Here is a 25,657-nt window from a genome sequence, read left to right on the forward strand (position 1 = left end):
TTGGAAAACTTTGAGCAGTTGGAAAGTGCATTCTCTTGAAATTTCCCATTTAGATGTGCTCTTTAGGGTAATTTGATATCATAAATTTTCCAAAGTTAAGAGAAGACAATATAATTTTCATTTTTTGCAATAATTAGCAGTTATCTAGTTAATGTTATTGCTATTAGTTTATTTCCCTTCCAAACCAGATTTGATCAAAAAAGCAATAAACTTCAACCAAAAGTCCAAACTAACATTAGGTGAATTTATTGGTCAAGTACCCCTAGCAATAGAGTAAATTATAAAACATTACATTTTAGTCACATCCTTAAGTGATCCAAATGCAAAATAGAACATTTATACTCAGTAATTTAATTACAATATCTGTGAAAAATGATCTTTATTCTGATAATGTTGACTGTTAACAGCTTTTTATTTCACAAACACTTATTTTGGATTATCATAGTATATGAAAACAATTTTCATATTACCACTTTAAAATGCTGAAAAATATACATCTTATAAACTCAGTATTTTTTCTATCAATTTAGGGCCAGAGTGTGAAGAAATAGCACACTAGAGGGGCTTGGTATGGTCAACTTGACTCATATTCTTGTGGTGAGTGACTTACACATGTACACACACCTATGTACAAATAATGAAAAATAAAACCTCTACTCTAATAAGGCATATTTTTGAATTATGATCACTTATTCACAAATTATTTCACTCAATTAATGGGTCATCTTAAATAATAAAAATCAATCATGTATTTTTTTTTTTTTTTTTTCCTATTCCTCCCACACTGGGTCCTCAAGCTGAAAGTACAAGTTCGGGAAATGGTACCCATAGAGTTTCTCCTCTCTTATTTTCTTTTTTTTTTTTTTTTTTTCATGTCTATCACAGGGCTACCATTAGGATTAAATAAGACAAAGTATGTGAAATTGCCCTGCATATCACCTGCTCAATATGGGATTTCAGTGGTGATTTTTTTTTTTTTTATTGCCATACCTCATTTTACTGTGCTTTGCTTTGTGAGCTTTATAGATACATGTTGTTTTTTTTTTTTTCCTTGTTAATTTTCTGTTTAGTTGATCTATCCATAAGTGTGAGTGGGGTATTAAAGTCTCCCACTATTATTGTGTTATTGTTAATTTCTCCTTTCATACTTGTTAGGATTTGTCTTACATACTGCGGTGCTCCCATGTTGGGTGGATATATATTTATAATTGTTATATCTTCTACTTGGATTGATCCTTTGATCATTATGTAGTGACCTTCTTTGTCTCTTTTCACAGCCTTTGTTTTAAAGTCTAATTTATCTGATACGAGTATTGTGACTCCTGCTTTCTTTTGGTCCCAATTTGCATGGAAAATCTTTTTCCAGCCCTTCACTTTCAGTCTGTATGTGTCCCCTGTTTTGAGGTGGGTCTCTTGTAGACAACATATGTAGGGGTCTTGTTTTTGTATCCATTCAGCCAGTCTTTGTCTTTTGGTTGGGGCATTCAACCCATTTACGTTTAAGGTAATTACTAATAAGTATGATCCCGTTGCCATTTACTTTATTGTTTTGGATTCGAGTTTATACACCATTTTTGTGTTTCCTGTCTAGAGAATATCCTTTAGTATTTGTTGGAGAGCTGGTTTGGTGGTGCAAAATTCTCTCAGCTTTTGCTTGTCTGAAAAGCTTTTGATTTCTCCTTCATACTTGAATGAGATCCTTGCTGGGTACAATAATCTGGGCTGTAGGTTATTTTCTTTCATCATTTTAAGTATGTCTTGCCATTCCCTCCTGGCTTGAAGAGTTTCTATTGAAAGATCAGCTGTTATCCTTATGGGAATTCCCTTGTGTGTTATTTGTTGTTTTTCCCTTGCTGCTTTTAATATTTGTTCTTTGTGTTTGATCTTTGTTAATTTGATTAATATGTGTCTTGGGGTGTTTCTCCTTGGGTTTATCCTGTTTGGGACTCTCTGGGTTTCTTGGACTTGGGTGATTATTTCCTTCCCCATTTTAGGGAAGTTTTCAACTATTATCTCCTCAAGTATTTTCTCATGGTCTTTCTTTTTGTCTTCTTCTTCTGGAACCCCTATGATTCGAATGTTGTAGCGTTTAATATTGTCCTGGAGGTCTCTGAGATTGTCCTCATTTCTTTTAATTCGTTTTTCTTTTATCCTCTCTGATTCATTTATTTCTACCATTCTATCTTCTAATTCACTAATCCTATCTTCTGCCTCTGTTATTCTACTATTTGTTGGCTCCAGAGTGTTTTTAATTTCATTTATTGCATTATTCATTATATATTGACTCTTTTTTATTTCTTCTAGGTCCTTGTTAAACTTTTCTTGCATCTTCTCAATCCTTGTCTCCAGGCTATTTATCTGTGATTCCATTTTAATTTCAAGATTTTGGATCAATTTCACTATCATTATTTGGAATTCTTTATCAGATAGATTCCCTATCTCTTCCTCTTTTGTTTGGTTTGGTGGGCATTTATCCTGTTCCTTTATCTGCTGGGTATTCCTCTGTCTCTTCATCTTGTTTAAATTGCTGAGTTTGGGAGTCCTTTCTGTATTCTGGCAGTTTGTGGAGTTCCCTTTATTGTGGCGTTTCCTCGCTGTGTGTGGGTATGTAGAGGTGGCTTGTCAAGGTTTCCTGGTTAGGGAAGCTTGTGTCGGTGTTCTGGTGGGTGGAGCTGTATTTCTTCTCTTTGTTCAGTCGCGCTATGGGGAGGGAGGGAGGGATGCTGCAAACAAATGACACTGGCGTGCGCTCGCAGTGCCTCAGCCACACTGGGTCTGCCCCCGCTCACGGCGCGTGTAGCCTCCCTGCCCACACTGCTCAGGCCCTAGGTTGTTCCGCCGGGAACAATCCGAGGCTGGCCCTGGGTTGCATGCACCTCCCAGGTCCAAGCCGCTCAGGTTCAGGCACTCAGGTAGTCCTCAGAGGCGCAGACTCAGTTGGGGCTGCGTTTTGTGCTCTTCCCAGGTCCGAGCAGCTCAGGTGATGAGGTGTTTGGCGAGCGCCAATGCTGCGACTTATCGCCTCCCCGCCACTTGGTTATCTGGGTGTAAAACCGGCGCACCTTCTCAGGCAGATGTTAACCGTCCAGACCCCCAATAAGTTTTAGTTAGCAAAGAAGCCAGTTTTATAGATAATGTCTCTCTGGGGCTGCAATTGCCCCCTTCCGGCTCTGGCTGCCTGTCACCGGAGGGGGAAGGTTTGCAGCCGGCTACCTCTGTTTAGTCCTTTGTTCCGTGCGTGGGCTGGCGGTGTCTTAGGTTAGGGCTGGCTTTTCGCATGGTAGATATCCCACAGTCTGGTTTGCTAGCCCAAATTATTTCGCTCAGATAGTGCTCAAGGTATTCAGGCCAGATTCTTACTCTCAGCGATGCAGCCCGCGCCGCGCCTCCCTGCCCAACCCCCGCTTGCTAATGGCGGATGCAGGCGTCTGCGCTGCTTCTCCGCTGGAGGAGTTACCGTAGGGCTCGCAATCTGTGAGTTTTAATTGTTTATTTATTTTTTCTCCCTGTTATGTTGTCCTCTGTGCTTCCAAAGCTCGGCACGGATTCGGCAGTGAGAAAGTTTCCTGGTGTTTGGAAACTTCTCTCTTTTTAAGACTCCCTTCCCGGGACGGAACTCCGTCCCTCCCTCTTTTGTCTCTTTTATTGTCTTTAATATTTTTTCCTACCTCCTTTCGAGGAGTTGGGTTGCTTTTCTGGGTGCCTGATGTCCTCTGCCGGCATTCAGAAGTTGTTTTGTGGAATTTACTCGACGTTTAAATGCTCTTTTGATGAATTTGTGGGGGAGAAAGTGTTTTCCCCATCCTACTCCTCCGCCATCTTGGCGCCTTCCCCCAGCCCTGTATTTTATATTGATACTAATTTGCTATAATACTAACACTCTGCCTCAACACACATACAAACCTTAATAAATGAGTTAAAATAAAGCTCTCTGTGTAGAAGAGAATCAGAATTGTTGCAGTTAGAATCCCATAGAGTTTGATATTTAAAAATTATTCACAGTTCATATATTAAGAAGGGACTAATATTTTTGATAAATATCCATTTAAAGACGTTCATACTACCAGTGGGTAGTAATATATGACAGAAAATGTACTTAAAATTAAGCATTATAGTATCTAGTTATTGCTTCACTCATAGCTCAACTGGTGAAGAATCCTCCTGCAATGCTGGAGACACCTGTTCTATTCCTGGGTTGGGAAGATCTCCTGGAAAAAGGATAGGCTACCCACTCCAGTATTCTTGGGCTTCCCTGGTGGCTCAGATAGTAAAGAATCTACCTGCAATGCAGGATATCTATCTGTGTTCTATCCCTGGGCTGGGAAGATCTTCTGGAGAAGGGAACAGCTACCCACTCCAATATTCCTGCCTGAAGAATTCCATGGACAGAGTAGCCTGACAGGCTATAGTCCATGGGGTTGCAAAGAATTGGACACAACTGGGAGACTTTCACTTCGCTTCCATCTATTTATTGAAAACTCTGATAGAGTTTGTATTAATTAGGTATTCAGATCTTCTTTGAGAAGGAAGAGCACATGAACTGCTGTTGATGAGTTTTTACCAACAGAAATCCAAATGTTGCTAAGCCATCGGGATTCTTAGAATAAAGAGGATTCAAGTCCACTTACAGCCAGAGGCACCATTTACATATGGTCATTCTGGGTTCTTTTAGGAAAATAGCCACTGCAAACATGAGGGGAATACAGGGTAAAGGTTAGGAATGAGGGTATCTATAGATGGGGAGGAGCTGGGAGAATGAGGCAGCTGGTAGATTAGAGCATTTGAGCACTGGGGCAGAAAGAGGAAATGAACTTGGGCAAAGTACACTAGGACTTTTAAAAGAAGTTTAGGGAGAAGTCTGGAAAGTCTCTCCAAAAAGAAAGGGAGTGCAAAGTGGTAAAAAGTGAGCCAGATGCCATTGTCCCTTAACACAGCAGTCTCCAGAAACAAATATTTTCTTCTTTTCTTCCATCTTCCAAATTTCCCTCTCACAGCAAATTCTAACCCTGAACCATAGAGGAAAATTCTAACACTGACCATATTAGAAAGTGATTTTTGGAAATATAGTTTCCTGTTTTCGAAAAATATGAGGTGATAGTTAATTATAGACAATCCAGCACGATGTTGTTCAGTCTGAAAGTGGTGAACAACTCTTTGCACCCTATGGATTATAGCACTCACAGTTGCACAACTGTGCACAACTATTGCATACTTGCACTAATTTCACATACTAGCAAAGTAATGCTCAAAATTCTCTAACTGAGGCCTCAAAACTACCTGAAAGGAGAATTTCCAGATATTCAAGCTGGATTTAGAAAAGGCAGGAGAACCAGAGATCAAATTGCCAAAATCTGTTGGATCATAGGAAAAGCAAGAGAATTTCAGAAAAACATCTACTTCTGCTTTATTGACTATGTCGAAGCCTTTGCTTGTGTGGATCACAACAAACTGTGAACAATTCTTAAAAAGATGGGAATACCAGACCACCTTACTTGCCTCCTGGGAAACCTATATGCAGGTCAAGGAGCAACAGTTAGAACCAGACATGGAACAATAGACTGGTTCCAAATTGGGAAAGGAGTATGTCAAGACTGTATATTGTCACCCTGCTTATTTAACTTATATGCAGAGCACATCATGTTAAATGCCAGACTGGATGAAGCACAAGCTGGAATCAAGATAGCCAGGATAAATATCAATAACTTCACATACAAAGATAACACCTCCCTTATGGCAGAAAGTGAAGAGGAACTAGTCTGTTGGTGAATGTGAAAGAGGAGAGTGAAAAAGCTGGCTTAAAACTCAACATTCAAAAAACTAAGATCATGACATCTGGTCCCATCACTTCATGGCAAATAGATGGGGAAACAATGTAAACAGTTACAGTCTTTATTTTCTTGGGCTCTAAAATCAATGCAGATGATGACTGCAGCCATGAAATTAAAAGATGCTTGCTCCTTGGAAGAAAAGCTATGACCAACCTAGACAACATATTAAAAAGCAAAGACATTAGTTTGCCTACAAAGCTCCATAAAGTCAAAGCTGCGATTTTTCCAGTAGTCATGTATGGATGCGAGAGTTGGACTATAAAGAAAGTTGAGCACCGAAGAATTGATGCTTTTGAACTGTGGTGTTGGAGAAGACTCTTGAGAGTCCCTTGGACTGCAACATCAAACCTGTCAATGCTAAAGAAAATCAGTCCTGAATATTCACTGGAAGGACTGATGGTGAAGCTGAAGCTCCAGTACTTTGGCCACCTGATGGGAAGAACTGACTCATTGGAAAAGACCCTGATGGTGGGCAAGATTGAAAGCAGCAGGAGAAGGGGATGGCATAGGATGAGATGGTTGGATGGCATCACTGACTCAATGGACGTGAGTTTGAACAAGAAGCCTGGCGTGCTGGAGTCCACGGGGTAGCAAAGAATTGGACATGACTGAGCAACTGAACTACAGATAATTACAGAACTGTTCATGGAATTCATTGATTACAAATTGGAACAAGCTAGTTGTTACTTTTAAATGTCAGATGACAGTATACCTATGATATTGTTTTTAAAAATGCCTTTCTACTACCAGAACTTTTCATGTAAATATATGAAATTGGAGACTTTCAATACAAACAAAATACAGTATTATTATTCAGAAAATATTTAAGGAATAATTATGAGCCAGGAAATGTTAATACATTACTTATGATAAACAAAACAGACAAAAATCCTCGCCTCAAGAAGCTTAATTTTTAGTGGGAATAAAATTTCAGCAAAGATCACTGAAACTTAAGGGAAGCAAAAAATCCCAATATTCTGTGGCATCTCTGTAAACTAACACTGATGTTGCTGGGTTCCTCTCACACATATTCGTTATGCTGAACACACAGCACACTGCTGCAATAAGGAGAATAGTATTGATTTTTAATTTCCTCTAGGAACTGTCCAAAACTGCTTTTTAAAATTGTATTTGATTATGAACATCCCAAACACAGAAAATAATAGCAAAATTCACTTGTTAAAAGAAATCGTAACATTTTTCAACACTTGTTTCAATGTTTTTTCAAGAAAGTAAATATTAAGATATACTTAATCTTCCATTACTCTTTCTTGATACCATCATTTTACACCTTGATAGATCAAACACTCTGTGGTACCTGGGCAATACCTCTTTCATGAGCTAATGTATATAATTATACACGCACACACACACACACACACACACACACACACATATGCATTCCCTGAGAAGGGAATGGCAACCCACTCCAGTATTCTTGCCTGGTGAATTCCATGAACCAAAGAGCCTGGCAGGCTACCGTCCATAGGGTTAAAGAGTCAGACACAATTGTGCGACTAACACTTTCACTTTCATATATATGTATGAAGACTCCCAAAGTTGTTCACCTAGGGTACACACATTCAAACACTCCTACTTGTATATAAGATATATCTATGCTGACGTGTGTAACCATTGTTCATTTATTTAATTCACTTGTATGCATATAACAAAATATATACCTAATATCTTATTTTATGAGGATTTAGGTTATCTAGATTTTCTCTAGGATGCATATTCTTATATTGAACATCTTGAGTGAATGTGTTAAGTATTTCTACAGAGCATTCTTCCAGGAATAGAATCACTCTCTTTTATGGCATTTACATATTTAATTCAATATAATTTATCAAAATTTCCACCAATTTTTAACAACCTATATTTCAACCAAAAGTATAAATGTATTCATTTTCCCCATATTCTTACTAAGGTATAGTTAAACTCTTTAAACTCTCAAAAATATGCCACATCTATGAAAGTGACATATTTTAGTGTAAAATGCCATTGCCTTGATTACCAGTGAGATTGAGCATCTTTTAATAATTTGATTGGACACTTTTTTCTTCAATTCTGAGTAGTCTGTCATATCCATCATCCAGTGCTCTATTACATTGCATTTCTGTTCTGATTGATTAATTAGAGTTTGTTATTTATTCCAGAAAAAGATAACCACTTTCACTTTACCACAGAGTAATCAGTCTTTAGGGACATCATATTGAATATATGGATAGAGACAAATTTCTTAACTATAACTTCTGAGAATTTTTGGTTTGCCTTCACTTTCTTAATCAATTGGATCAGTAGTTTCTCATCCTGCCGTATATGAGAATCATCTGGGAGGCTTTTAAAAATATGTCCTCTTCTGAGACTTTGGTTCAATTGATATGCAGTAGGGCAGGGGCATTAACACTGCCTAGATGTTTTCCCAGATGATTTCAATGTGAACTCTTAGTTGATCATCTCTATATTCACTGTAGACAGATCCTTCACTTATTATGCTGAAGAAAAATTAGTGCAGAAAAATCAACTGTGTACAATGATTTCAGCCCCAAGCTGTTGTTAGCCAAGATACTCTAAGTCCCAATTTTCGCCTATTCCACCATCACCTTCTCCCAGAATCTATATCACCTGGCTTTTCAGGATCCTGGCTTCCTAGTCAGCTCTTGCCAATGACACTTTTTTTTTTCTTTTTTTAAATTTTATTTTATTTTTAAACTTTACAATATTGTATTAGTTTTGCCAAATATCGAAATGAATCCGCCACAGGGATACCCGCGTTCCCCATCCTGAACCCTCCTCCCTCCTCCCTCCCTTTTAATTCCTTTGAGAAACTATTCTTAATGAGAAACGAAGCTCATAAACTTGTTCAACTTTTCCTTTATACCCTTTCAGCGTATAGAGCTGTATGTTCCATATATACAGCACAATTTTGAATCCTGCATACTCTTTTGTATCAAGTGGGCTCTGATTCCATGTCACTCTCTTTACTAGACCCAGCCCTGAAATGACCACCTGCTCCATCTTTTACCCTGCTAATGATCAGAATCAGAACACATCAAAATTCGATACTTCCATTTTCATCACTGAAATTGACTAAATGGAAACATCTGGTATTGTTCCATCTCCTAAGATGATATAATGATTCTACAATATTAAAAAAAAAAAACTACCAATAATAAGCCCTTCTTGTGGTTGAACGAGTATAGTATCAAGCAAATAAGGACTATTTTACATGACATCTCAGTCTGTAGTTCAAACTCAGTTCTGCCTGATATTTTCAAATTCATGTGGTTGTGGATATTATAATTACATGGAAATATCAGAACAAAAATTTAATAATAATTATAATGAAAGAATCATGGCCAGTGTAATAACTCCGACTTTCTTTGTTTATTACTAACACAAACAAGATACATTTGTCATCTTTTCAGAAGACACACATTGGCTCTATGTGTCACTCTGCTCCCAAATTTCTTTTCTAGCTACCTCTTCTAGCCCTGCTTCAGTTCCATCATGCTGCTTGTCTAATATACTTCCTGCATTACTTTTCCATATCTTTAGTCTTGCTTATTGTTATGTACTGCTTGTTGATGCCCCTCAAAGACTCTTATGTTGAAATCCTAACCCCAGTCTAGTCTCTGGAGGTGGGAACTTTGGAAAGTAATTAGGTAATGAGAATGGAACCCTCATGAATGAGATGAATGAGATAAATGGGCTTAGTATCCTTATTAAAGGGACCCCAGAGTGCTCTTTCTTCATCTTCCCACCCTGTAGGTACATGGAGGAGTCAGGGATCTGCAACCAGAAAGAAGACCCTCACCAGGACCTGGCCATGCTGGGTCCCTGATTTCATCCTTCCAGCCTTCAGAACTGTGAGTAATATATTTTCTTATTTAACTTTAAAGTTCAGTCCATACCAAATACACAAATTTCCTCTTGAACACTTGACAAATGTAATGAATGAAATGATGTTAATTATCTGCACTTCTGTATCACTTTGTTCTACTGTAACACTGCTTATATAGAATGCTGTACACTGTAGCTAGTGCTGAGAGGTCATTACCTCCATATGATTCTAGTGTGAATAACACCAGGAACTGTAATTCATCACTGGACCCCCGGAGCATAATATGTAATTCACCAGTGATAAAAAATTGTGCAGTAAATATGTGCTTAATCAAATAGGATTGAATATAATTCCACCAAACAAATAGGCCAAAAGAATAGATATTGGATGAGGCAATATACTAATTTAACACTTATTTGTGGATGCTAGTTTCAAATTTTATTTGAGTAAATTATTCAATATTATCAGTAATTATATTTACTAGAAATTCTGTTCCCTGGTGGTTCAGATGGTAAACAATCTGCCTGCAATGCAGAAGACCTGGGTTCAATACCCAGGCCGGGAAGATTCCCTGGAGAAGGGAATGGCTATCCACTCCAATATTCTTGTCTGGAGAATTTATATGGACAGAGGATCCTGGAGGGCTATAGTCCAAAGGGTTGCAGAGAGTCAGACATAACTGAGCAATTAGCACAGTGTATAAAAAAACTGTTATATGAATTTATATAATAAAAGCAATTGTTTTATACAGATTGATTCATGATAATTACACAAAATAAATATATTTTGAAATATGAAGTTATATATTAAACTGTTTCCATGTACAATTTATCTTGAGGGCTCTTTCTGTGCTGCATTATAATGAAGTGTATTTGGAAAATTAATTAAATTAAATTGGTTATAATTAAAATTGTTATAAGTGGCTATAAAAAATATAAAAATGAAACCAAATCACTAAAAATGGCATAATATTAATTCAGAGTAATGAATAAGTTACACTTGTTTAAAAATGCAGTGACTGCTTTATTATTTAGCTTATTATTTAGTGCAATCCACCATGAACAAATACATTTTCTCTTTAGATAAAAAGCACAGACTTATGAATTAATCAAAGAAGAAGTATTTATTTGGGACCTTCATTGAATCAAGCAGACATTCTTGAAGTTAATAAAAAGCTTTAAAGTTCTGCATGATTTCTCCCCTTAAGCAGTTCACCAATCATTTAGAGAATGTGATAATGTAAATCCTGCATCCTTTCTGGCAGTCTGAGATTAGTCTTTTGACCATTCTTAGTGCTAGTGGTAAAGAATGCAGGACACACAAGAGATGCAGGTTGGATCCTTGGGTTGGGAAGATCCCCTGGAGAAGGGCATGGCAACCCACCACAGTATTTTTGCCTGGAGAACCCCATGGACAGAGGAACCTGGAAGGCTATGGTTCATAGCGTCACAAAGAATCAGATATGACTAAAGGGACTTAGCACATCCTCCTCATTTCTGCCTTTTCCCCCACAGTATAAGCCTATACATCATTTGGCTGGTAGCCTTGATACCAAAATCATTTCCCACAAACCACCAGCCTTGGCATCATGTGAGGGGTTTATAGGAAATAGAAAATATTAGAGCTGCTCCAGACTCCCAGAACCAGTATGTCCACTTAAGCAGGCTTCCCGGGTGACTGCAAGCTGCTTAAAATGTGAGAATCACTGGTTCCACATATGTGTATTTCCTGCCTTGTATTTAATTTCTAACCCAGATATGTAGCCCAGATATCCAACTCTCCTACTCATGAAGACTTTCACTGACTAAAAGCACTGTTTCTCTATAAGACTTTTTTTTCTTCTTCTGTTGATTACAGACTAAATGCCTTTCTCCATCTCTTTTTCTCTATGTCATAATGTCAGTTGTCCTCTGAGAACAATACTTCCTTTTTGCTTCTCCAGTTAGCTGCTGTGTTTTTTCTTCCTCCCACTAACATGGACCTTGTGCTCAGTAATGGAGAGCACAACTTAGTGTCTTCTACTTTGTTGCCATCTCCAAACTACTGCCATTCTGTTCTCTCATCAACATATTTGAGCTTTTTGGGAGCACACAACATAAAACAAAATCAGACCAATGGGTATTTTATCCTACATTGGAAGATTAGCTCCTACATTCAGTTGCCTGCAAAGTCAATTGGCTACTATAGTGGAGATATCAGAATAGCTTAAAGGCATCTGTCAAGTTTTATTCTACTTAAAGCTTTTTACAGCTTCAATTTTCAATGTTTGCTCCTTCTAAGGTCCCGTGATAATGGCATCCATTCTAAACCTTGATCTGGTGGCTGATTCTGGAGCAATAGCAGTAGTCCTAGCAACTATCCTTCCAAGAAGACAAATCCTGGCATAACCAACCTTTTAAGTCAGCCTAGATGGACAGAGAGGCCTGGCGTGCTGCAATTCATAGGGTCGCAAAAAGTCAGACACGACTGAGCGACTGAACTGAACTGAAAGGACTCACAATAGCTTACTAAACAGTAATTGGGATCACAGGCTTCTTACCGGATAACCGTTCTTTTTATTTTGGGTAATAGTAACATCCTGAACAACTCTCAAATGTCATTAAGTCCACTCATCTTAAGCACAGGGAAAAATCACCCAAGCAAGGTGTATCAACATACCTCTCTTCTGTAGACTGGGCTGCATCTTACTGGGGATTTGTCCCTCCACTAAGAATTATTGTATTCTTTTATAATCATGTATTATAGAAAGCAGAATACTGTATGATTAAGAATACTGAAGAAGATTGTATAGAAGTGAGTTGAAGACTGTGGGTACAGGTTTAAAAATGTCTTCAATCTTCTAGTTTAAGTGATACTTAATCACATAAATAAAATTGCAGCATTCATTGTTAATATAGGCCCTAACATTCCCTCCTTGTCTTGAAGATTATAATATTTATCACAGATACAAATTATTTTAATTTTTACACTTTTAGAAATATCTAAATTAATCATGAATAATCCATCAATGAATAATGTCCAATCTTTTCAACAATCTTTAGGTAATATTAAAGAGTTTTTAACACATTTCTAAAAATTGAAGTATAGAGTATTAGTTTATCTACAATATTATTTTACAGATGTACAGTTCAGTGATTCACAATTTTTAAAAATTACACTCCATTTATAGTCATCAAATATTGGCTATATCCCCTGTGTTATAAAGTATATCCTTAAATTTATCTTATATATAATAGTATGTGCTTCTTAATCTCCTATCTCCATATTGCCCCTCCCCACTTCACTCTCCACAATGGTAACCACTTTTCTGTTTTCTGTGAGTCTGCTTCTTTTCTGTTATACTCACTAGTCTGTTGTATTTTTAGATTTCACATGTAAGTGATCTCATACAGTATTTGTCTTTATGACGTACTTCACTTAACATAGTATCCCCAAGTGCATCCATGTTGTTACAAATGGCTACATTTCATCCTTTATTATGGCTGAATAGTATTTTAGTGTGTGTGTGTGTGTGTCTTCTTTATCCATTCTTCTGCTGATGGACACTTAGGTTGCTTCTATGTCTTGGCAATTGTAAATAATGCGGCTATCACCGTTGGGATACATGTACCTTTTCGAATTAGTGGTTTGCTTTTTCAGATATGTACCAAGGAGTGAAACTGCTGAGTCATCGGTAGTTCTATTGTTAGTTTCTTGAGAAAACTCCACAATGTTTTCCACTGTGCCTATGCCAAGTTACATTCTCACCAACAGTATGCGAGAGTTCCCTTTTCTATACATCCTCACCAACATTTATTACTTGTGTTCTTTTCAATAATAGCTGTTCTGACGGATGTGAAGTGACATCTCATGTTCTTTTCATTGTCAGTTCCCTGATTATTAGTAGTGCTGAGCATCTTTTCATGTGAATGTTGGTCATCGGCATTTCCTCTTTGGAAGAATATATGTTCAGGTCGTCCACTCATTTTTACTTTTTTTTTTTTTTTTAAGCTGTGCTGAGTTGTGTGAATTGTTTGTACATTTTTGATGTTAACCCTTTATCAGTAATATAAATGTCATATAAATTGTCAAATGTTTTGCCACACTTAGCAGGTTTTTTTGTTTTGCTGTTGGTTTTGTTTACTGTTTAAAAGCTCTTAATTAGGTCCCATTTGTTTATTATGGACAAAAATTAGATAACACTGAAATTTAATAGTTACTAGCAATCTCCCTTCAAAAATGCTGGAAGAGACCAGCCTAGTTCATATTCTTACTCTATGCAATCAACTGACAAAAAATTTTAACAAAAGTGGCCCCAAGTGAAGCCCTGTATGAGACATATATTTCCCAGTTTACCATTGTGTGCTATTCAGCTTGTCTTATTATGGTTAATTTTAGTGTTATATATCATCCATTTCATAAAGGGCTGTCCTAGTTGCTGCTAGTTTATGGAATCTTATGTTTATGTATCTAAGTAACAGATACATAAAATTGATCAACATCACCATTATTTCCACCTCTAATTTTAGAAAATATTGTTTTTAACTCTCTTATGGTTCTTCCAGAGACTTGACACATTGGTATGCCCATGTACTTGAACACTCTGAGAAATATATTCCCAACTTCAAATTGACCTTATGCTGGAATTATTTGTGCTCTCTGTTCCACCATATTAATTTGCACTGCTTGTGTACCAGTATAATCATATAAATAAGAATCTTTGGATACAGGATCTGTTTACCTTATGCAAAGAGGCAGTTGGGGCTAGGTGTATTGTCAGATCTTTAAACATAGTTCTCATATATAGGCTTCCCTGGTGGCTCGGACAGTAGAGCATCTGCCTGCAATTGTGGGAGACCCAGGTTCAATCCCTGGGTTGGGAAGATCCCCTGGAGAAGGAAATGGCAACCCACTCCAGTACTTTTGCCTGGAAAATCCCATGGAAGGAGGAGCCTGGTAGGCTATAGTCCATGTAGTCGCAAAGAGTCAGACACGACTGAGAACCTTCACTTTCACTTTTCACTTTCTCATATACTGGATCCTAATGAATTTGTCACTGCTTGCATGTTATGGATTTATATGTGTTTATAACTCATACTTCCTCCATATACATGACAAAAAGAAATCTAGAGTATTAATTTCAATACCCAGTTAACCTGATTAATAGTATATCATTGATTTAAGACATCAGGTTGGCAACTAGTAGAATTTAATCAATGGTCCAGTTTGGATTCCTTCCATATAAATTATAGCACAGAGACAGAGTGTTAATATGAGTTTGATTTAAGACAAAGAAGGGGGATTGCTATCACTATGATACCAATAAAACTTGGGCTTGTACACCAGGTGCATTGGTAATGAAAATGATGCATTGCTAAATTCAGCATTGTGTAGAGCCTGCTTATGTCTGGGGTTATGGCTTTTTCAAGTTATAATAATGGCTAATATGGGTTTGTAATATTACAATTACCTGACCTATATGCCAGTGAGTTGATATGTCCTATATGCAGATGACACCACCCTTATGGCAGAAAGTGAAGAGAAACTCAAAAGCCTCTTGATGAAAGTGAAAGTGGAGAGTGAAAAAGTTGGCTTAAAACTCAACATTCAGAAAATGAAGATCATGGCATCTGGTCCCATCACTTCATGGGAAATAGATGGGGAAATAGTGGAAACAATTTCAGACTTTATTTTTCTGAGCTCCAAAATCACTGCAGATGGTGACTGCAGCCATGAAATTAAAAGACGCTTACTCCTTGGAAGGAAAGTTATGACTAATCTAGATAGCATATTGAAAAGCAGAGACATTACTTTGCCAACAAAGGTCCATCTAGTCAAGGCTATGGTTTTTCCTGTGATCATGTATGGATGTGAGACTTGGACTGTGAAGAAGGCTGAGCACCAAAGAATTGATGCTTTTGAAGTGTGGTGTTGGAGAAGACTCTTGAGAGTCCCTTGGACTGCAAGGAGATGCAGCCAGTCCATTCTGAAGGAGATCAGCCCTGGGATTTCTTTGGAAGGAATGATGCTAAAGCTGAAACTCCAGTACTTTGGCCACCTCATGCGAAGAGTTGACTCATTGGAAAAGACCCTGGTGCTGGGAGGGATTGGGGGCAGGTGGAGAAGGGGATGACAGAGGATGAGTTGGCTGGATGGCATCACTGACTCGACGGACGTGAGTCTGAGTGAACTCCGGGAGTTGGTGATGGACAGGGAAGGCTGGTGTGCTGCGATTCATGGGGTTGCAAAGAGTCGGACATGACTGAGTGACTTAACTGAACTGAACTGATATGGTCGCTTTATTGATCTACATAGAATGTTAAAAGCAGTGATTATGGCACAGAACAACCTTTATTTCCCCTTGAAGTCCCATAGTGCTTTAACTGAACTCGATTGTTGTATGATAATAAAAGATCAAGAGAATTATTTGTCACATTGGGACTCATTGTGGAAACATTTCTATATGGGAATTCAAATTAAAAATTGCATGTGACAATTTTGAACTCAATTATCATTACACACTGAGAAAGGTAAAAATTAGATTTTTTCCCTGCATTTTTTCCTTGCTTGATATTGCCTTTAAGTATTGATGAGAAACTTAAAATTATTTCTGATGTTCTTAAACAGGCTGGATTATTTTCACTAATTGTGATCCCTGGTAGTGCAGGCGTCAGATCTCAAATCTGCAGTAGACCTATGGTTCAAATTCTTCTGAATGATTTTACCACCATAAGTAAACAAAGAATATCTAAATTTCCAAGATCTGTTACCAAATATAAATTTCAGAGTGCAGAAACCTTAAATACATCTTTCCTTTCTAGGGAGGTTCCCTGATGGCTCAGCAGTAAAGAATCTGCCTTCAATGCAGGAGACTTGGATTGGATCCCACTGTGGGGAAGATCCCGTGGAGAAGGAAGTAGCAACCCACCCTAGTATTCTTGCCTGGGAAATCCCATGGACAGAGCAGCCTTACGGGCTACTCTCTTGTTGTGGTGGGTGGGCTTCTTATTGTGGTGGCTTCTCATGTTACAGAACACAGGCTCTAGGGTGCATGGGCTTCAGTAATTGTGGCTCCTGGGAAACTAGAGCAGGAGCTCAATAATTGTGTCACACAGGCTCAGTTATTCCGCTGCATGTGGAATCACCCTGGACCAGGGATTGAACCAGTGTCTCCTGCATTGGCAGGCAGATTCTTTACCACTGAGCCACCAAGGAAACACCACATGTATATCTTTTTAATTTAATATTATTCTCTGGGTATTTTATTAATAAGTTTGATTTACTAGCTGGAAATGTAGAGTTGCTACCTATAATTGATTTTCTATTTGTCTACCTAACCTTTATACCAAGTTTTATAATGCTGTGAATCAAATGAAAAAGGTGGTTTAAAGCTCAGCATTTTAAAAATGAAGATCATGGCATCCAGTCCCATCACTTCATGGGAAATAGATGGGGAAACAGTGGAAACAGTGGAAGACTTTATTTTCCTGGGCTCCAAAATCACTGTAGAAGGTAACTGCAGCCATGAAATAAAGAATTCTTAATCCTTGGAAGAAAATCTATGACCAACCTAAACAGCATATTTAAAAGCAGAGACATTATTTTGCCGACAAAAGTCTGTCTAGTCAAAGCTATGGTTTTTCCAGTAGTTGTGTATGGATGTAAGTGTCAGACTATAAGGAAATCTGAGTGCTTAAGAACTGATGTTTTTGAACTGTGATGTTGGAGAAGACTCTAGAGAGTCTCTTGGACTGCAAGGAAATCCAACCAGTCAGTCCTAAAGGAAATCAGTCCTGAATATTCATTAGAAGGCCTGATGCTGAAGCTCCCATACCTTGGCCACCTGATGCAAAGAACTGACTCATTAGAAAAGACCCTGATGCTTGGAAAAGTTGGAGGCAAGAACAGAAGGGAATGACAGAGGATGGGATGGTTGAATGTCATCACCCACTCCATGGACATGAGTTTGAGCAAGGTCCGGGAGCTGGTGATGGACAGGGAAACCTAATGTGCTGCAGTCTATAGGGTTGCAAATTCGGACACAACTGAACAACTGAACTGAACTGAAAATATATATTCTCTAGAGCAGAATCCAATCACTGGGAACTAAATGTTGTCTTTTTTTTAATGAAAAACAAACAAAAACATTTATTAATATTGACCACAAGTCTTGTGGGCCATTCAGGACATTTTCCTCCTTCCAGGTAATTATAATTCTTAACATGGGCACGTGATGGACAACAGCCGCTTGGGTGTAAGTTATATTCTACTTAATGATTTGGAGACTACCCCTTCATTTCCTTTTTTTCTTAACTTTCTCAAACTTCACATATTAAAAAAAAAGAGATTGGGATATTAATAGCACAATATTATATTAGTTTCAGGTATACAACTTAATTAGATTTTTGCATATACTGTGAAATGACCACAACAATTAAGTCTTGTTAACATGCATTGCAACACATAGTATTTGTCTGCTGAGAGATTTGAAGGTCTATTCTATTAGCAACCTTCAGACATGCACTACAGTATTAACTAGAATCACTATGCTGTTTAAATATCACATCTTTGCTAGAGAGCCAAGGCTTTTACAGTACTTAGCTCCAGAGTAAATTTGAATCAGTTTTGTCAAATTTCAGGTGATCATGAGCTGATCGTTTAGACACGAGTTTTGTCCCTTGCCAGTGTCTTTCAGGATGGCTCAACATTTTATTTCTCAGGGTCAGGGTCATAGGTATCTACTCACAGTCCCGATAATTGTGAGGTAGATTAAAAACCTTTGTATTAGCCTTGGTCAGCAGATCATAGAGGTTATTTCATTAAAATATTGGTAAGGTCTGTGAAATGTAGAAAGTTGCTGCATGTTTTGTAGTCATAACTCTACCCCATTCTGCTATTTATTTTTCATGAGGATTCGTGAAAAATGGGGGCATTTCCAAGGAATGTACCCAGCTTGTGAGGGTCGGAGCAGAGCTTTTGCTTATCATCAAGTCTTCTGCTTCTGATATTACAAGGATGTGACCAGATAAAATGGAATAATATTTACTCACACGTTGGAACTGATAAGATGTAAGCCCCCCGCCCCATTATTCCCCTGTGCTCCCATGCTCATCACTTACACCCATGCTTGTTTAATTACCGACTGGCATATCATGCAGTAACAAATGCATAAAGTGTTCTTTTACATTTAATTGTTTTTTGTCTTTAAAGAAATTTTAATGGATAATAATATAAACACTATTAAGCAACACTATTCTTTGAGATTCTTTTTGAATTCATTGTCATCATAAAAGAGCAGTTTTTTAGTTCACAGAGTTTCATAACAGAGTCTACTGGCAAAGGACACTGACAGGACTGTGATAAACTAGATGTCACTTGATTACTTTCCTTGAAAAATTTTACACCTGTGAAGAAGTGACTGGGAAAAGAATTCATTTAGTAGTAAACTTTTGAGAACATTTCATCAAGGAATAGAAATAAACTCTATTATAATGTGGATATATAAGAAAATTTTCTTCTCTTGGCATCGTAGATGGTGCATTGTTAAAAAATAAAATTAAATAAAGCTGTATGCATGCTAAGTCACCTTAGTCAAGTCTGACTGTTTGTGACCTTATGGACTGTAGCCCACCAGGCTCCTGTGTCCATGGGATTCTCCAGACAAGCATATTGGAATGGTTTGCTATTTCCTAGTGAACGCTAAAATAAAACTTAACTGAAATATCCTGAATTTTATTGCTCTGATGGTCAATTGATGTGTTTCTATTTCCTATTTCTCCTCTTACATATTCAGCACTGAAATCTAGTTAGTTATCTCTCTCCTGAAGATAATATTGGCTGAATCATCCATATTTAGTCTAACAAATGACTTTAATTTTTTTGAGGGAGTAAAATAACTGGCAGAAGCCAGCATATATACTAAGTATATAAGTGGGGTAAGTGTGTGGGGGGGCGATTGATTAATATTTCAAAAAAAAAATCCCTAAGGCTGCAAAATGATTTTGCAGATTCTTTATGTACGTTTTATGGTGTTTGTATGTGAAGGAGAATATTGGATTTCTTTGCATTTTTATTATTAATTGAACTCTTATCTCTTCCACTGATGTGCCAGGAAAAAGAGCAGATTATATCAAATTATGAGCAATTTTGCCTGATGATAGACTGTAATTTTATGTTCTGTTAGAAATTTCTGAAGCAGGTCAATATTTCTGTCCAAAAATTATCTGTTCAATGCATGTAATTTTATATACCCTCTCTCCATTTTCCTCCCTGTTCCTCTTCCTTTCTCTCTTTCTCTCTGTCTATCTGTCTCTGCTGGCATGGTAGAAATTGCGTTATTTTCATTTTCTATTTCTTCATTTTAGAGGTCTGAGTTCTATAGGTCTTAAGTAAAGCAAACTTGTTGGAAAGTTCTGTTTGATTCTTAATGTAATTTTGACATATAGACACATGTGCTCCTTTGAAGTCTATAGGTTTAATTACAGATATCACATGCTTACTTCAACTTGCAATCTCAATAGTTTAAGATTGTGCCATTTGGCATGTAAATGTATGATTCATATTGTTGTTTCCTGACCTAAGATATTGCCTAAATAACAGTGCCTGCGTTCATACTGTTGTTTCAGTAGTGTCCAACTCTTTGCAATCCCACTGTAGCCCACCAGGCTCCTTCGTCCATGGGATTCTCCAATCAAAGTACTGGAGTGGTGGCCTTGGAGCGGGGTGGCCATGCCCCCTCCAGGCGATCTCCACAATCCAGGGATTGAACCTTCATCTCCTGTATTGGCAAGGGGATTCTTTACCACTACCACCTAGGAAGCCCTGTAAATGCAATATTAATCATTCAGTCATGTCCAGTTCTTTGAGACCCCATGGACTGTAACCGTCCAGATTTCTCTGTCCATGGAATTCTCCAGGCAAGAATACTGGAGTGGGTAGCCATTCCCTTCTGTAGGTATATTCCCAACCCAGGGATCCAACACTGGTCTCCGGCATTGTCAGCAGATTTAGTACCATCTGAACCACCAGTTCAGTTCAGTTCAGGTGCTCAGTCGTGTCCAACTCATTGAGACTCCATGAATCACAGCACTCCAGGCCTCCCTGTCTATCACCGTCTCCCGGAGTTCATTCAAACTCATGTCCATCGAGTCGGTGATGCCAGACAGCCATCTCATTCTCTGTTGTCCCCTTTTCCTCCTGCCCCCAATCCCTCCTAGCATCAGGATCTTTTCCAATGAGTCAACTCTTTGCATGAGGTGGTCAAAGTACTGGAGTTTCAGCTTTAGCATCATTGCTTCCAAAGGGAGAGAAGTGGGAGGGGTGTTCAGGATTGGGAACATGTGTACACCCATCTCAGATTCATGGTAATGTATGGCAAAACCCATACAATATTGTAAAGTAATTAGCCTCCAATTAAAATAAATAAACTTAAATTAAAAAATAAATAAATAAAATAAAATAAACAAATCTAAAAAAAAAAAAAAGAACACCCAGGGCTGATCTCCTTCAGAATGGACTGGTTGGATCTCCTTGCAGTCCTAGGGACTCTCAAGAGTCTTCTCCAACACCACACTTCAAAAGCATCAATTCTTCGGCTCTCAGCCTTCTTCACAGTCCAACTCTCACATCCATACATGACCACAGGAAAAACCATAGCCTTGACTAGATGAACCTTTGTTGGCAAAGTAATGTCTCTACTTTTGACTATGCTATCTAGGTTGGTAATAACTTTCCTTCCAAGGAGTAAGGGTCTTTTAATTTCATGGCTGCAGTCACCATCTGTAGTGATTTGGGAGCCCAGAAAAATAAAGTCTGACACTGTTGCCACTGTTTCCCCATCGATTTCCCATGAAGTGATGGGACCGGATGCCATGATCTTCGTTTTCTGAATGTTGAGCTTTAAACCAAATTTTTCACTCTCCACTTTCACTTTCATCAAGAGGCTTTGAGTTTCTCTTCACTTTCTGCCATAAGGGTGGTGTCATCTGCATATCTGAGGTTATTGATATTTCTCCTGGCAATCTTGATTCCAGCTTGTGCTTCTTCCAGCCCAGCGTTTTTCATGATGTACTCTACATATAAGTTAAATAAACAGGGTGACAATATACAGCCTTGACGTACTCCTCTTCCTATTTGGAACCAGTCTGTTGTTCCATGTCCAGTTCTAACTGTTGCTTCCTGAACTGCATACAAATTTCTTAAGAGGCAGATCAGGTGGTCTGGTATTCCCATTTCTTTTAGAATTTTCCACAGTTGATTGTGATCCACACAGTCAAAGGCTTTGGCATAGTCAGTAAAGCAGAAATAGATGTTTTTCCGGAACTCTTGCTTTTTCCATGATCCAGTGGATGTTGGCAATTTGATCTCTGGTTCCTCTGCCTTTTCTAAAACCAGCTTGAACATCAGGAAGTTCACGGTTCACATATTGCTGAAGCCTGGCTTGGAGAATTTTGAGCATTACTTTACTAGCATGTGAGATGATTGCAATTGTGCGGTACTTTGAGCATTCTTTGGCATTGCCTTTCTTTGGGATTGGAATGAAAACTGACCTTTTCCAGTCCTGTGGCCACTGCTGAGTTTTCCAAATTTGCTGGCATATTGAGTGCAACACTTTCACAGCATCATCTTTCAGGATTTGGAATAGCTCAACTGGAATTCCATCACCTCCACTAGCTTTGTTCGTAGTGATGCTTTCTAAGGCCTACTTGACTTCACATTCCAGGATGTCTGGCTCTAGGTCAGTGATCATACCATCATGATTATCTTGGTCATGAAGATCTTTTTTGTACAGTTCTGTGTATTCTTGCCATCTCTTCTTAATATCTTCTGCTTCTGTTAGGTCCATACCATTTTTGTCCTTTATTGAGCCCATCATTGCATGAAATGTTCCCTTGGTATCTCTGATTTTCTTGAAGAGATCTCTAGTCTTTCCCATTCTGTTGTTTTCCTCTATTTCTTTGCATTGATGGCTAAAGAAGGCTTTCTTATCTCTTCTTGCTATTCTTTGGAACTCTGCATTCAGATGCTTATATCTTTCCTTTTCCCCTTTGGTTTTCGCTCCTCTTCTTTTCACAGCTATTTGTAAGGCCTCCCCAGACAGCCATTTTGTTTTTTGCATTTCTTTTCCATGGGAATGATCTTGATCCCTGTCTCCTGTACAATGTCATGAACCTCATTCCATAGTTCATCAGGCACTCTATCTATCAGATCTAGGCCCTTACATCTATTTCTCACTTCCACTGTATAATCATAAGGGATTTGATTTAGGTTATACCTGAATGGTCTAGTGGTTTTTCCTACTTTCTTCAATTTAAGTCTGAATTTGGCAATAAGGAGTTCATGGTCTGAGCCACAGTCAGCTCCTGGTCTTGTTTTTGCTGACTGTATAGAGCTTCTCCATCTTTGTCTGCAAAGAATATAATCAATCTGATTTCGGTGTTGACCATCTGGTGATGTCCATGTATAGAGTCTTCTCTTGTGTTGTTGGAAGAGGGTGTTTGTTATGACCTTTGCATTTTCTTGGCAAAACTCTATTAGTCTTTGCCCTGCTTCTTTCCGTATTCTAAGGCCAAATATGCCTGTTACTCTAGGTGTTTCTTGAGTTCCTACTTAACGTCCATAAATATTAGTAAAGATTTCATTCTTATAACTGGTGAGTTATATTTCATTATGTATGTATATATGTGTGTGTGTGTGGGGGGGGGTGCCACCTCTTATTTATCTGTTATAAATAAATAAAGCAGCAGGCTTAGGCTGCTTCTATGTCTTGGCTGTTATAAATAATGCTGCTATGAACATCAAGGTGCATCAAACATTGAAATTCGTACATTAATTTTCTTTAGATAAATACCTATAATTGGAATTGCTGAATTATATGATAACTTCATTTTTAATATTTAGAGGAGCATCCATAATGTTTTCTATAATGACTGTATCAATTTGCATTCCTATCAACAGTTCATGAGGGTTCTCATTTTAGACCTTCTTGCCAACTCTTATTGTTTCTTATCTTTTTGATGATAGGCATTCTGACATGTGTGAGGTAACATCTCATTATGCTTTTGAAAGATATTTCCCTGATGATTAGAGATGTTGAACATGTGCCTGTTGGCCATGTATGTCTTGTTCAGGAAAAAAAAAATACAACTATTCAGGTTCCCTTCCCATGTTTTATAATGTGTTGTGTGAGTTTTTATATATCTTTATGTAATTTAGATGTTATCCCTATATTGAATGTATGATTAGCATCTCCTCATAGAGAAGTGTTATTTATTTACTTATCTATTTATTATTTAGATACCTCCAGACTGTGGGCCACCATGCTGGAGGCGGGGTTTTGAAGAGTGTCTCTCTCTCTTTCCAACCTGGCTTGATGTGGCCCTTTTATCCTTTGTTGTGAAGCAAGTATTCCACTAGTTCTTCAGTTTTTTTCAGAAGAGTTTCTTCCATATACACTTGTACATTTGCTGTGTCCATGGGAAAATGTGAGTTTAGAACATTCTTATGCCAGTATCTTGAACTGCCTCCTCAATTAAGGTATTTTTTTAAATGTTACAGTTGTTTTCTTAATTTTACTGTTAACTGTGAAGTGCATTTTCACAGATATATCTGTCATATGCATAATAAGTTGACTTTTAAGTAACATTACAGATTTCCAGGTATCTTGCATGCATTAGTGGATCAGTTCAATTCAGTCACTCAGTTGTTTTCAATGCTTTGCGAACCCATGGACTGCAGCACGCCAGGGTTCCTTGTCCATCACCCAGAGCTTTCTCAAGCTCATGTCTGTTAAGTGGGTGATGCCATCCAACCATCTCATCCCCTCTGGTCTCATTCTCTTCCTGCCTTCAATCTTTCCCAACATCAGAATCTTTTCCAATGAGTTAGCTTTTTGCATCAGGTGGCCAAAGTATTGGAGCTTCAACTTCAGCATCAGTCCTTCCAATGAATAATGAGGACTGATTTCCTTTAGGATTGACTGGTTTATCTCCTTGCAGTCCAAGGGACTCTCAAGAGTCTTCTCCAACATAACAATTTAAAGGCATCAGTTCTTCAGTGCTCAGCTTTCTTTATGGTCCAACTCTCACATCCATACATGACTACTGGAAAAACCATAGCTTTGTCAGTGAAGTAATGCCTCTGCTTTTTAATATGCTATTTAGGTTGGTCATAATTTCTCTTCCAAGAAGCAAGTGTCTTTTAATTTCATGGCTGCAGTCACATCTGCAGTGATTTTGGAGCCCAGGAAAATAAAATCTCTCACTGTTTCCATTGTTTCCCCATCTATTTGCCATGAAGTGATCGGACTGGATGCCATGATCTGCGTTTCTTTGAATGTTGAGTTTTAAGCCAGTTTTTTCACTGTTTTCTTTCACTTTCAACAAGAGGCTCTTTAGTTCCTCTTTTCTTTCTGCCATAAGGGTGGTGTCATTAGGATATCTGAGATTATTGGTATTTCTCCCAGCAGTGTTGACTCCAACATTACTGTATACAAACTAAATTAATTCTAATGCAACTTCCATTCAAGATAGAGGACAATTCAGTACAGCCGTATCTATAGGAATTCTTTTCCTTCAGTGACTACCAGTGCAATGATAATTCCAAAGTTTATACTCCCAGCCAGCAAAATTGTGTAATCACAAGAACTTCATGTCTGGGTGTATTGGACATTTTCATATAGGCTGCAGGCACCTTGCATTTTACATCTTCCTACTCCAAATCCATCTTTAATGTGTAATTTATATCCTGGTGGATGACACTTAAGATACACCCAGCTAAACAAGTAAGAAAAAAAAAGATGATGTCTTACATTATCTCCTTTATACTTTTTTTTTTCAAGTTCATTATAATCAAGTTGATAATTCAGTCTCTTTATTTTTTATTGTCTTTGCCTAAAGACCCTGATGCTGGGAAAGATTGAAGGCAGGAGGAAAAGGGGACAATAGAGGATGAGATGGTTGGATGGCATCACCGACTCAATGGAGATGAGTTTGAGTAAACTCCT

The 25,657-nt window shown here is 38.0% G+C and overlaps 1 long non-coding RNA gene across 1 annotated transcript in view; it reads left to right on the forward strand.

Annotated features, from left to right (window-relative positions):
- Positions 1-341: 341 nt before the first annotated feature.
- The window catches only part of LOC147350162 (uncharacterized), a 28,740-nt gene continuing 3,424 nt past the window's right edge, over positions 342-25,657 (forward strand). Inside the window, exons 1-2 of the long non-coding RNA XR_015149093.1 lie at positions 342-597; positions 9,603-9,700. This is a non-coding gene — a long non-coding RNA (uncharacterized LOC147350162). The remainder of the gene's footprint in view (positions 598-9,602; positions 9,701-25,657) is intronic.

This window comes from Bos grunniens, chromosome 20 (genome assembly GCF_055505025.1).
Source record: "Bos grunniens cultivar Pamir isolate PY7600 chromosome 20, Bosgru_T2T1.0, whole genome shotgun sequence".
NCBI lineage: Eukaryota > Metazoa > Chordata > Mammalia > Artiodactyla > Bovidae > Bos > Bos grunniens.